The 14717-nt window shown below is 42.9% G+C and overlaps 1 protein-coding gene across 4 annotated transcripts in view; it reads left to right on the top strand.

The window, feature by feature from the left end:
- The window catches only part of WDR33 (WD repeat domain 33), a 107070-nt gene that overhangs the window by 20645 nt on the left and 71708 nt on the right, over window positions 1-14717 (top strand). Inside the window, exon 1 of one of the 4 annotated variants that reach the window (XM_037523134.2) lies at window positions 1767-2027. The exons of the other annotated variants lie outside the window; for them this stretch is intronic. The gene's annotated coding sequence lies outside the window, so the exon portion shown is untranslated. Of the gene's footprint in view, window positions 1-1766; window positions 2028-14717 lie in introns of those variants that run through there. 4 annotated transcript variants of the gene reach the window in all.

The following is a 14717-nucleotide window of genomic DNA, read 5'->3' as shown; positions in this document are numbered from 1 at the left end:
ATATCTTTAAGGTATATATCAGAATTTCTTGTTTTTTTTTTTTTTTTAAAGATTCATTTTTATTTATTCACTCATGTAAGAGTTGGCATATAGGCCAGAGGTGTGGGAGGTGAGAGGATTCACCAGAGACAGGGTGGGAAGCAGAACAGGCATATTGACCGAAATACACTGCTGAGGGGAGCAGCGGGAGAGACAGGAGAGGTGTCGGTTAGGCCGGTTAGCTCCTTGGCCGGCTGGGATCAATACATGCTGCAGTTTTTACGAATAGCTTCATAGTGCTGAGACTTAACCCCTTGTGCCACCAGGAACACCCAAAAATATTCTATTAAATGTATGTACCACATTTCTTTTTTTATTAATTCTTTGGACATTTAATTTTTTCACCTTTTACCAATTGTGAGTAATGCTTTGACCATGACTGTACAAATATGTTTGTATTCCAGCTTTCATTTCTCTGGGTATGTACCCAGAATCCTATAATATTTTGCATATACTTTTTATAGTTCTTTGCCTTATTGTCTTATGAATAATTGTATGTTTGAAGATTTTGGGCAATTGCTTTATGGTGGGAAAGCTGGAGAGAGAAAGAATTCAATCAATGACTGGTAACGGTCCAAAACAGAAAGCACCAGGCCTGCATGGGTTCATTGATGAAGTCTACCAAACATGGCAGGAAGAAATTATACCAATTCTTTTTCTGTGATCTCTTTTATTTTATTTTATTTGAATTTTTTTTTTAATAGAGGCATGTTTTTATTTATTTATTTATTTGTTTTGTTTGTTTGTTTATACATGCACTGGGTACAGTCAGAAGCGCGGGAGGGTGAGAGAATTCACCAGAGCCAGAGCGGGGAGCAGAGCAGGCAGAAGGACCGAAGTACACTGCTGAGGGGAGCAGCGGGCGGCAGGAGAGGTCTGCGCACCATGCGGGACCCTCCTCCGGTGGCCGGGGAGCAGCCGGGGATCGAACTGGTGCCGCAGAGGCCGCGGGCAGCTTCGCAACCCAGTGCTCAATCGCTGCGCCACCGGGGAGGCCCTATTTTATTTTATTTTTAAAGATTTATTTATTTATACAAGCACTGGGTACAGTCAGAAGCGTGGGAGGGTGAGAGAATTCACCAGAGCCAGAGCGGGGAGCAGAACAGGCAGAATAACAAAGTACACTGCTGAGGGGAGCAGTGGGTGCGGCAGGAGAGGTCTGCTGCGCCATGTGGGACCCTCGCCGTGGCGGGGGATCAAACCGACACTGCAGAGGCAGCAGGCAGCTTCGCAGCCCAGCGCTCAACCGCTGCGCCACCGGGGAGGCCCTGTGATCTCTTTTAGAAAATAAAAGGAGAGGGAATACTTTCAAATTCCTTATGAAGCCAGTATTAACCTAATATCAAAACCAGAGGAAAAATACTGATCAATACCTCTCATGACCATAAATGCAGAAATCTAAAGCAAAATCTTAGTAACCCCAACACAGCTTAAATTCCTTCCCCCAAATGAAATGAGCAAGGGAAAAAAAAATGTATAAAATCTGATGAAGAACCTAGCCAATCTCATCTTTCTTTGAAAAAGAAAAAGAAAGGAAAATTCTCTTGCATGTTTTGCACAGACCTAGGATAAAAACTGCAGACTTTCTGTGCTCACTGAAGCCAGGACTGCTGCTCAGTACACGCAGCAGAGGTGGCAGAACAGGTCTTTGGCTGTGCCAACCTTGTCAGGGCCAGTTCCAGTTGGACTTCAACTCCATTTTGTGTGCTGGACCTCTCTTCCTAATGTCCTCATCACTTTGGGAGTCCCTGAAGTTGACCCTCCCTGCTTTAATGAAGTTTCTCCAAAAAGGCAGGGCAGGACTTTTTGAATTACATGGGAAAGCCAATGCCAGACTGGTTTTAAGGCAGATTTTCTTTCTTTTCTGAGCCAGGCCTGACCCCAGCACTGAGCACGGTCTCTGTGGGCTGCTGCTGGGTGGGGACACTGTTACTTGAGCACACCCTGGATCTACTACAGGATCACTTCATGAAGAGGATGCACCCGAGGTGGGTGGGGAAAGAAGAAAAATTAATACTATCACTAATACCATGCACGTGCCTCCTACATTAAAAATTTGTATTAGTTTGCTAGAACTGCCCTACCAAACCGAGTGACTTAAATAATAGATATTTATTGTGTTACAGTTTTGGAGGTTAGATGTGGGTAGGGCCTTGTTTCTTCTAAAGATGCTTAGGAGGGGTCTGTTCTAGGCCTCTCTTTTAATTTCTGGTAGCTCCTTGACTTGTGGCAATATAACTCCAGTTTTTACATGTACTCTCCTTCACCTTTTTTATTAGGCCACCAATCATAATGAATCAGAGACTCATACTGCCCCAGTATGATCTCATCTTAAGTATTTACGTTTGCAGTTGACACCATGTCTCAGTGAGTTACTGCGGTTTATAATGTCAACATAGGAATTTTGAGGGACTATAATTCAACCTGTAGCATTCTGTCTTCAAATACATATACATGAATATATGGGTGGTGCAGGGTTTAAAGTCTCAGCACTATCAAGCTATTACTAGCCACTGTTGCCACTGCAGCATAAGTTCGGTCTCTGGCCAGGGAGCTGACCCACATGGCGCAGCAGACCTCTCCTGTCTTCTGCACTGCTTCCCCTCAGCAGTGTATCTCAGTAGACCTGCCTGCTCTGCTCCCCACTCTGTCTCTGGTGAATCCCCTCACCCCCCTGCCCTTAACCCTACCCCCGCCCTGCACCTCTGGCTTACACCCCAGTTCTTGTATGCATAAATAAATACATCTTTTAAAAAAAAGCAACTGAGTAATTGCAGATATCCTGACACAGTGCATCAGCATGCAATATCACACCTAAGAAAATTAGCAGTACTGTCCTGATTATTATGCAATATCTGTTTCACATTCAGTCTATGATAACTGAGTTTTCAAACCAAGATCCAGTCAACGCTCATGTATGCCATTTAGTTATCTTGTTGGTCTTGTTTACTTAGATCAGGTAATTTGTAAAAATTTTTGAAAATTTTCCATACATGTCTTTTTTTTAAGATTTGAATTTTTCGGGTCTCCCCGGTGGTGCAGCAGTTTGAGCGCTGGGTTGTGAAGCTGCCTGCAGCCTCTGTAGTACCGGTTCGATCCCCAGCTGCCAGCTAGGGTCCCACATGGCGTGCAGACCTCTCCTGCCGCCCGCTGCTCCCCTCAGCAGTGTACTTCATCAGTCTGCCTGTTCTGCTCTCCCCTCTGGCTCTGGTGAATTCTCTCACCCTCCCGTGCCTCTGACTGTACCCAGTGCTTGTATAAATAAATAAATAAATAAATAAACAAATCTTTAAAAAAAAAAAATTGTCTGCCTGACAGGATTGGTTTATTTTAGAGACTGAATTTATTGGAGCCTCTGGCATTAAAAATTTTCATCATGTGTTTCTGTAGGTGACGTCTGCCTGCCAAATGAGTTTGTTTACAAACTGGCTGGCTCTATTTATTAGCTTTTTTATTGTTTTATCACAACCAAGGTAGTTTTTTTTTCTTTCTTAGATGCCCTAGAACTTCATATTATTCAAACATCTTCCCCTTTGCTTTTAATGAGAAGGTTGACGCTTTACGATTCCTGCAGGTTATTTGGGGGGGTTAAAGTGAGAGGCAGGTGGCCCCAAAGCCTGACTAGCAGGGTTTCATGGGCTTGCAGGTGATAGAGAAGTTACCCTGGTAGTAGCGGATCGTCTCTGGCTTGGTCTCCACCTGAGTGAATCTTGCTTTTGTAGCCGCCCACCATCTCAGCCAGAATGATCTTGTTTCCATGAGTGGGGCCGTCTCCTTGGCCTTGGGCAGGCCTTTAGCAGAGAGTACTGACAGGCCTGGATTTAGCCTCTGTCGCTGCTGGGCACTGTAACTGCTGCTTCAGCTGCTCATAGGAAATGTTCTGCAGCTGGTTGCATCCTAGCCATGGTAGGTGAACTTGCAAAAGATTCGCTCCTGCTTCTGCTCTACATAAAGTGCCATTTCATGGGTTCTTCAGCTATTTCCTTTTAAGGTTCATATACATCAAGTGAAAGCATAGCTTGATCATTTCATCACTGAATTATGAAATTTAGGAATTGATCAAGTTTTAATATTGGTTATATCTCTTGTGAGGAATTAGTTATAGTACCTTAAAATGCTGATGCACTTAGCAGTTTATAAAAATTTCTGTATAGTTATTTAACTTTAAGGTAGTAATAAGTTCTCAAAGTGAGATCAGAACTTGTTTCATAATAATTCTGAGATAATACTAAGTTATTTTGTGTTGACATTTGTCAACGGCATAAAAAGCAAATAATATACTGCTGGCTCTTTAACATGATTCAGGGTAGTGGTACTAAACTGTACTAGAAGTCGTAGTATGTTACTAGCACCTCACACTGGTAGTTAAGCTAAAAGCCAACTTCACTTGAGAATGTCATTGATAAAGTAGTAGAAATAATTAAACATCAACCTTGAATATTGTTTTTAAATATAGTGTGCTACATGTACTGAAACGTGTTCCTGTAAAGTTCTTTTTTTTTTTTAAAGATTTATTTGTTTAGGCATACAAGAACTGGGGTGTAAGCCCGAGGTGTGGGAGGTGAGAGGATTCACCCGAGATAGAGCGGGGAGCAGAACAGGCAGATCTACTGAAATACACTGCTGAGGGGAGCTGTGGGCACCACAGGAGAGGTCTGCTGCAAGATGTGCGTTGCTCCCTGGCCGGCCAGGGATCCAGCTCGCGCTGCAGTGGCTGGTGGTAGCTTGATAGTGCTGTCTTTAACTTCTGTGCCACCAGGGAGCCCCCCTGTAAAGTTCTTACACTGAAACCCAAATTCCCAATGTGATGGGATTTTGGGAGACAGGTAGGTTTAGATGACATCATAAAGGTAGGGCCCTTGTAAGAAGAGACACTGAGAACTCCTATCCCTTTTTCTCTGCCATATGAGGAAAGAGCAAGAGGGTGGCCATCTGCAAGCCTGGAAGAGAGCTTGCACCAGAACCTGACTCTGCTGGCACTCTGACCTCGACTCAGATTTTCAGCTTCCAGAACTGTGAGGAAATAAATTCTCTCAGCCTGTGGTAATGTGTATTGGCAGTCCAAGCAGAATAATATATAGTGTGTAATGAAATAGGAAGTGTGGGTAAGGCACTTCTATCTAGAGAATTATTGCAGTTCTCTTGAGGAAATTTTTTTTTATTATTTTATATAATTCTTACATCATTTTTCATTTTTGCGCAATGTATGCATTTTCATCCTGGTTATAGTCCCCATACAATTCCCACCCCCCTTATTTTGACCCTAATTCCTCCTTTCTTCCTCCTCTCCCCCCAAGTGTGTCTCTGGTTTGTAGTTGGTTGTTGATTTTGATTTTTACTTTATTATAATTAGTCTTTTTCCTGGTTCCTTATTTAGGTTTTCTAAATTCCTGCTATGAGTGAGACCATCCGGTATTTTTCTTTTTCTTTCTGGCTTATTTCGCTGAGTATGATCCCTCCCAGCCCCATGCATGTTGCTGCAAATTGCATGGGTTTATCTTTTTTGATTGCTGAATAGTATTCCATGGTGTATATATATAACACATCTTCTTGACCCAGTCATCTATTTTGGGCATTTGGGTTGTTTCCATAGCTTAGCTATTGTAAACAGTGCTGCTATAAACATAGGGGTGTGGGTGCCCTTTGGAATTAATGATTCTGTGTCCTTTGGGTAAATACCTAGGAGTGGAATTGCTGGATCATATGGAAGCTCCATCTTTAGTAGGTTAAGAAAATCTCCATACAGCTCTCCATAGTGGTTGGACCAGTTTGCACTCCCACCAGCAATGCAGGAGAGTTCCTTTTTCTCCACATCCTCGCCAACATTTGTTGTTGCTGTTTTTTTTTTTTAATATGTGCCATTATTCTCACTGGTGTAAGGTGGTATCTCATTGTAGTTTTGATTTGCATTTCCCTGATTACAAGTGATGTTGAACATTTTTTCATATGCTAGTCAGCCATTTGCATTTCTCTTGAGGAAAATTCTCTAATTATGTTTACTTTTTTCATGGAATCTAGTTTTTACTTGAAAGGATGACATACTGCTCAGAGAGAGTGGGGAGAGAAGAGCGAGGGGGAAGCCCAAGTTAACAGTATCAGAAATGAGAGGAAATTTCTACAGACCCTACAGACATTAAAATGGTACGGGAAAGTGTTGTATCCCCAAATTTGACAACTTGAGTGAAATTATCAATTCCTTAAAAGACGCAAACTATCAAAATTCAATTTAACACCATATAAGGATAAAAGAATCCTAAGTCATATAGAAATGAACTGGAAATAGATCATAGATTTTAAAACAAATTTAAAATGAGATTAGCAGAAAAAAAATACTATATTTATAACCTTGACTTAAAAGATGTTTTAGGTAGGACCCAGGGCACAAAATGACAAGTTGGTAAATTGGTTTTCATTAAAATTAAAAACTTCCTTTTGAAAGATACTGTAAAGAGTGGCAGTGCCACTGGCAGTGGCATTGGCAGACTTGAGAAAATATTTGCAGGTTACATATTTGATGAAGGATTTCGCAGAGTATAAGAAGAACCTCGCACCTGAAAAGATGTTCTACGTCATATAGTGGAAATGCAAATTAAAGCCACGATGAGAAAATACTACTCTCCTATTAGAATGATTAAAAAGCCAAACTGGCATCCTTCCCTCCCCCAGCTGACATTACCAAATTTTATATTAGTGAGAATTTAGAGTACCCGGAACATTTCTTACATTGCTGGTAGGAATGCAACTTCGGAAAAAAGGAGCTTGGCAATTTCCCATAAAGTTAAACACAAACTTTCGCGGCCTGGCACTTTTCAGTCTTCGGTACTTACTTAAGAAGATGAGTGTTTATTGCAGTTTTGTTCAGAGTGCCAAGAACTGTAAATAATCCAAATGCCCCTGAACTGATGAGTGAATAAACTGTGCTACCCCTGTAGAATTCAACACTTTAAAAAAGGAACTATTGATAGTTTCAACAACATGGATGATACATTTTGTGAAAGATGCCAGGCAAAAGGCTACAAAATGCATTTATATGACATCTGGAAAAGATAAAAGCTGTAGTGATGGGAAATGGATCAGTGGTTGCCAGGGACTAGGAGGTAGGGGGTGGGGGTCAATAACAGAGGGTCAGTGTGAAGGATATATGGGGACGATGGAACTGTTTGGTATCATCAGTATGGGTGTTGCATGATCCTGTGCATTTGTCCAGACATAGAAATGTACACTAAAAGGTGAATTTAAATACATGCAGTGTTAAAAATAAACCAAGGCTATGAGAAGACATGTCACATTTGCGAAAGATTTATCTGGTAAAAGACTTACTCAAAATACAAAGAGCTCTTGTTATAAGGCACAAAGGAATTGTGGACGCCAGGGCTAACAAGAAGTAGGGTTAATGCACTGGTACTGACTTAGTGGATTCGTATCCCAAGGCTGATCCTTGTTTGTAGGAAGTCATGGGCTTATATACACTTTCAGTTTCTACAAGGTTCCGGGTGGGTTTGCATTGGCAGCTAGCTGTGCATGGTCAGACATGATGCGGCTGCATACCAAAAGGTGAGTCGTATAGTTGCATACCAAGGAGTGAGTAGAGTTACTATCATGGGTCCATTCTGCCTCATGGTCTAACGTGAAGCAAGATTCATGCCGGGGACTGTTGTATATCAGGAACTGAGCAAAAAGGTTGTTACTAAGACCCCCAGGCTGCTTATCTCAGGCCACCATGCTTCACTCTTAAAACTTAACAATAAGGAAAAAACATAACAATAAGAAAGTAATACTGGAATTAAAAATGGGGAAAAGATCTGAGCAGACATCTCACCAAAGAAGATGGAGCCATGTCAGATAAGCATATAGATGGATGCCCATCATCAGACATCACTAGGGATTTGCAAATTGAAACGAGATACCACCACACGCCTCTTAAGACTGTGTAGAATCCAGAACACTTGGAATACCAAATGTTGATGAGGATGTGGAGCAATCAGAATGCTCCTTGTTGCCGGTTACCCCCAGTAATGATGCAGAATGGTATAACCACGTTGGAAAAGTGTGTTAGTGTCTTACAGGACGACGACGTCTTACGGTGGGGTCCAGCAGTCATCCTCTTTGTAGTTACCCACATGATTTGAAAATAATGCATACAAAAAACTGCACATGCATGTATATAGCAGCTTTATTTATAATTACCAAACTTTAGAAGTGGACAGGGAGAGGGGTACCCCAAAACCCCCAAACCTGCCTGCTCTAAATAGGCTTTGCAGCGGTTGAGCACTGGGTTGCGAAGCTGCCCGCAGCCTCTGCAGCGCCGGTTTGATCCCCGGCTGCTCCCCGGCCACCGGGCGAGGGTCCCACATGGCGCGCAGAACTCTCCTCCTGCCGCCAGCTGCTCCCCTCAGCAGTGTACTTCGGTCCTCCTGCCTGCTCTGCTCCTCGCTCTGGCTCGGTGAATTCTCTCACCCTTCCGTGTTTCTGACTGCACCCAGTGCTCATATAAATAAATAAATAAATAAATCTTTAAAAAAATAAAAATAGGCTTGGCCATTTGCCGCATCAAGACTAAACTCTAGTGTGCAAGGCCTTTAATGGAAAGGAACTTGCATACAATTGGTGTGCAGTGCAGAAAAGGGGAAGAATGGATAAGAATATAGATTCTCAATCAAGCACCCAAAGTTACCCATCTCCTCGTGGGTGAATGCCCAGCCAAACAGGGTTGGCCCAGAGCAGGGCCTCGGAGATCCGAAAGCTGCCACAGGTCTAAGGCACCTACTGGTGCCTTAGGGTCAGAAACAGCCAGACAACTCTGGAAGGAAAAGAACAAAATCTAGATCAGCGCTGCCCTTATTAACCTCTCCATGGTTCTCTTGCTCATACCAGTTTCACCCAGGCCAGGACCAAGAAGCGTGTGTCTGCTGCACACGCCTCCTCCAGGCCTCCTTGTTCTCTTCTTTCCCTCCCCAGTCTCCTCTCTGACTTCTCCTCCTGGCTCAGCTCTGCCCTCCTGTGGGTGGGGCGGGAAACCTGGAACCTACTCATTTCCTGGGGACCCCCCTGTTACATACGGGAACCAGTATGTCCTTCAGAGGCTGATGTATCAGTCAACCCTGGTACATTCAGCCAGTGGAGTATTTTTCAACACTAAGAGCTCAGAAATAGAATTTGAGCTCTCAAGTAATGAAAAAGATATGATGGGATCTTAAGTGCACATTGCTAAGTAGAAGCCTGTCTGAATATTATTTGTCCAAAAAACCCTAAGATATTTTCATTTGGATTTAAAGGTATGATATATAAAATGCATAGCAGAGATTTTTTCGTGTTTCCAGGTTTTCATGTTCATCAGAATCACCATGGGTCTCATTGTAAAAACTACTAATTACTGGGAAACTCAATCTCATATGACAGAGAAAGTTTCCAAACTCTGGTTTTTGCTTGAAACTCAAAATTTTTATCACTTGGCAACAAATACCGACAGGAGGCCCGCATTTCACCAGCTATTTACTCATGTAAATTATGATCTTTGGAAATAATGTTTCATCAGTGTTAGTTCATGGATTTTAACAAATAATACCTAACTGATGTTGGATGTTGGGGGATGAGCTACTTAAATGGGTGGGTGGAAACTACTTTCTATTTAGATTTTCTGTGAACGTAAAACTGCTTTAAAAACAAAAATATATAAAATATTAATTTAATAGAATGACAAATGATAGAAAATATATTTTCTTGAAAACGTAGGAATATTAAATATCTGCTGTGCATTTTATATCCCATGCCTTTAAATCCGAATGAAGAGAGCCTTAAAAGCCTGACTTTGGGGGCCTCCCTGGTGGCACAGGTGGTTGAGCGCAGTGCTGTGAAAGCTGTCCACAGCCTCTGCAGCGCTGGTTTGATCCTGGCCAGCCGGGGAGATGTCCACACGGCGCCGCAGACCTCTCCTGTCTCGCCTGCTGCTCCCCTCAGCGGTGCTTTCAGTCTGTCTGCCTGTTCTGCTCCCTGCTCTGTCTCTGGTTAATCCTCTCACCCCCCGCCCCCCCCCCCCCCCGCCGCATCTCTGGCCTGTACCCCCCCCCCCAAAAAAAAAAAAAAAAAAAAAGAAATCCTGGCTTTGGGAACTGCTGACATCTTACAAGGAATTTGGGATGTAAGTTACGGCTACTTATCTGGGGGAAGTGTAGCGTATTTTTTTGTCTGTCTTTTGCAAAGGTGACTCACTAATACAATGAGACTTAGTTTGCCCAGCTGACAAATTGATGTTATTTAGTTTACAAAACAATGTAAAAATAGGAAAACCTTGTTGCTTTCTATGCTGATGATGGGGAGAATATCCGTACCTAATAACCACTGACTGTCTCATTTGAAAATGGTTGATGGTGCAGGTTTCTTTATCCCATAGTCACATTCTCGCCCCCTCCTCTCCCTTGCCTTCACTGCTTCTGTATTTGTAAAATGGGCCAAAAAAAAAAAAATACATCTCTTAGAAGTTTATTATTGTTGGGGGGAAAGGATGTCCTGAACAGGCTCCACAGACAGGTTTTATGGACCCCACCCCCATCCCAGGCCAAAGACCTCCAAGACACCAAGGACTGCAAATCCCTTAATATCATCAGCACCCAGGGGAGGGGGGATTGCTGGAAACTGAGGGTGGAGTTAAGCAGCCAGACTTGATATATAATTAGATGTGGGCCTTGGGGGTGCTTGGATTTTCGCTGGCTTTCACTGTGCTGTTGGGGTTCCAGCTCAGCAGAACTGATAGGACACATTCACCAGTTTATCTCTCCCTCTTGCTCCCTGAGTTATTCCTTTCTTCACTTTCCCCTTTTTGTAAATAACCCCTTTATTAACCTTTTTATGTGTACCTACAGTTGGGTCCCTTTTTAGCGCACAGGTGAGGACTCACAGTCCCGCCAACCTATTTCACCTTGGGGTTGCCCTGGAACATTATGAGAATTGAATTATATACATATATATATGTATGTGTATATATATATATAAACATTTAGCATAGTGATTGGCATAGAATAGATGTTTTTATTGAGCTTTCAAAGCAGGCATTAAAGATTACTTTTATCATTTAAACATTTGAGGCCTTCCTGGTGGCACAAAGGGTTAAATCTCAGCACCATGAAGCTATCAGCAGCCATTGCACAAGTATCATCGGCCAGGGAGCAACCCCCATGACACAGCAGACCTCTCTCGCCCACTGCTCCCCTCATCAGTGTATTTCAGTCAGTCTGCCTGTTCTGCTCCTGACTCTGTCTCTGGTGGATCCTCTCGCCCCCTGCACCTCTGGCAAGATATACATACAATATAAGTGAGATCATACTATTTTTGTATTTTTCCTAGTGACTTATGTTGCTTAGCATTATGCACTCAAAAGTCTAACTGCCATTCTCTTGAGAGCAGACTCTGTGTGTGTGTGTGTGTGTGTGTGTGTGTGGTGTGTGAGTGTGAGAGAGAGAGAGAGATTGAGAGAAACAGAAGCAGTGCCCACTAGTTATTTCTTGAAATGAATTGCATTTCTCATTCTTTTCCCAGGCCACAGGGATTTTCAAACTTCAACGATTCATGAATGTGCATGTATTCATGGCTATAACTAGTCACTGCCTCTGTGGTTTTGGTGATAACTGCTCATTATCCTATATTAATAAATCTTTCTATATGATTGCCAGTTTGTCTTCTCTCATGAATCTTTCCCTGTTCATTTTACTACCCACTCTAGCTTCAGTTTTTGAGGTTTTGTCAGCACTTGTGTATAGTTTTTATTACTTTAGAGGTTAAGATTCTATAAAATGAGTTACTGTTTAGTGCAATTCTACAATGTGAAATTTGTAGTGACTTCTTTAAGAAAAGCTTTTATGAGGGGCCTCTCCCGTGGTGCAGCGGTAGAGCCCCGGGCTGTGAAGCTGCCCACAGCCTGTGCAGCTCCGGTTCAAACCCCAGCCCCCAGCGAGGGTCCCCATGGCGCACAGACCTCTCCTGCCGCGCCTGCTGCTCCCCTCAGCAGTGTACTTAGTCAGTTTGCATGTTCTGCTCCCCCCTCTGGCTCTGGTGAATTCTCTCATCCTCCCGTGCTTTTGACTGTACCCAGTGCTTGTATAAATAAATAAATAAATAAATAAATCTTTTTTTTTTAAAAAAAAAGCTTTTATGATTTTTTAAAATCTACTTTTCCATCTTCAAATGTAAATCACAGAGTTGAGGTCATAAAAGAAGTTATTTTCGGACCTCCCCGGTGGTGCAGCAGTAGAGCGCTGGGTTGCAAAGCTGCCCGCAGCCTCTGCAGCGCCGGTTCTATCCCCGGCCACCAGCGAGGGTCCCACATGGCGCGCAGACCTCTCCTGCCGTGCCCGCTGCTCCCCTCAGCAGTGTAGTTAGTCAGTCTGCCTGTTCTGTTCCCCGCTCTGGCTCTGGTGAATCCTCTCACCATCCCGTGCTTCTGACTGTACCCAGTGCTTGTATAAATAAATAAATAAATCTTTAAAAAAAAAGTTATTTTCTAATAGTTGGGATAAAATGGATTATTATGGTGGTTAAGGGCTTGCACACACAAACGAGGGAAATAAGTGTGGATATTCTAGTTTGTTCAACAGACTAGTTACTAGATTGGCTAAAGGTATATATTTCATGCAAAAAGTATCTTTGTACAAAAGGAATTTTTCTGTCTTCAATAATCTACCCCACTGTGCAGGTTGAGAAAACAGATGCAGAGAAGCTGAGTTGCTTTCCTGACTTGAGAGAATAGTTGAGAGTTGTAAAGCCAAGAATATGCTGCGAACAACTGTGAATCTCCTAGTCTTTGTGGTTGCCAACAATAGAAATGGGGTCAGACACCGCAACATCTAAAATCTCTTCTCTGAACTTTGAAATGACGCTCAGAGAAGCAGCATGATATGCTGTGCGGTATATGCACATAAAAATTGTGATTTCTTGAAAAGTAGAAGATGTTTGTGTAAGAAAAAGATCTGATGACCGCAGTGTTTCAGGTGGATTTTTGTCCATTGCAGTCTATATGCAGATTCCTTCTCTCTCCGATCTCAGTCTCTCTCTCAACTCCCCCGTCTTTCCTAACCCCTCTATGTCCCTTCCGCGCATTCCACCCTAGAAATGTAATGAATGTGCTTTGGAGACAAACCTGATGATCTGGTTGAGATTTCTAGTACTATAGAATAGAAATACAGTAATAATTTTTGTGAAGCATAAAACCCTTTATTTCTGTATTTGGTTATATCTCTACACCTGTCTGTCTGTTTCCCTCTATCCTTGAAGTAATTTCCTGAGTGAAACCCGAATGACACTTTTTTTTTTTAAAGATTTATTTATTTATGTGTACAAGAACTGGGGTATAGGCCAGAGATGCTGGGGGGGTGAGGATTCACCAGAGACAGAGTGGGGAACAGAACAGGCAGAATGACCAAAATACACTGCTGAGGGGAGCAGTAGGCGAGACAGGAGAGGTCTGCTGCACCTTGTGAGTAGCTCCCTGGCCGGGGATCAAACTCATGCTGCAGTGGCTGCGGATAGCTTTATAGGTTGCGTCTTAACCCCTGTGCCACCAGGGAGGCCCCGAACCTAATTTTTTTTTTAGTAAGTGTACCAGACATATGAAATAGGGCCTTGCCTCTAAATATAATCACACTCTGCAGTCCTGGAGTGTTTTTCAGAACTTCAACATGTGAATTTTTTTTAAAGATTTATTTATTTATGCATACAAGAACTGGGGTGTAGGCCAAAGGAGCCCAGGGGTGAGAGGATTTACTAGAGACAAAGTGGGGAGCAGAACAGGCGGTTCTACTGCCTGAGGGGAGCAGCAGGCAGGACAGGAGAGGTCTGCTGCACCATGTGGGTTGCTCCCTGGCCAGGGATTGAACTCATGCCACAGTGGCTGGTGATAGCTTGATAGCCTGTGTCCCTGTGCCACCAGGGAGGCCCCTACAAGTGAATTTTTTAAGGGAGGCACACAAGTCAGACCATAACTAAAATTCTGAGGCTCTCTTGATTTTGGGCAAATAACAGTGTTTTGCGGGAAGTGAAACTTAAGAGTAAGGGACATGTGGGCCTCCCCTGTAGCGCAGTGGTTGAGCGCTGGGTTGCAAAGCTGCCCGCAGCCTCTGCAGTGCCAGTTCGATCCCTGGCTGCTCCCCGGCCACAGGAGGAGGATCCCACATGGCACGCAGACCTTTCCTGCCGCCCGCTGCTCCCCTCAGCAGTGTACCTCGGTCCTTCTGCCTGTTCTGCTCCCCGCTCTGGCTCTGGTGAATTCTCTCACCCTCCTGCGCTTCTGACCATACCCAGTGCTTGTATAAATAGATAAATAAATAAATATTTTAAAAAAATAAATAAGGGGGTTGCAATTGTATGGGGAATATAAAAATAAAATTTATAAAAAAAAAGTAAGGGACATGTGAAGATATTGCTGTGTTGCGAGGAGATACATTTTTGTTGTGATTTTGAATATGATTGTACTTTTTCCCCTTTTTTCCCTTTCATGCTGGACCTTTATTTCTAGAATACAAAGTAGTACTTGACCATTCAAGGAAAATGTAAAGGCCTTTTTTTTCCATAGTAAGTTTTACTCAACAAATTTGTAAATAGAAAGATACTCTCTCCCATCCCCTAAAAGGTCTTAAAAGAAGGTATTTTTCTCTAGTTTTACCGTATGAATTATCCAAGAGTGTTAGCAA

The sequence above is a fragment of the Talpa occidentalis genome, unplaced genomic scaffold (genome assembly GCF_014898055.3).
Source record: "Talpa occidentalis isolate TD23 unplaced genomic scaffold, MPIMG_talOcc4v2.1 talOcc4.3, whole genome shotgun sequence".
Lineage (NCBI taxonomy): Eukaryota > Metazoa > Chordata > Mammalia > Eulipotyphla > Talpidae > Talpa > Talpa occidentalis.
The sequence above is the reverse complement of the archived record's forward strand: the minus strand, read 5'-3'. Positions and strand labels throughout refer to the sequence as shown.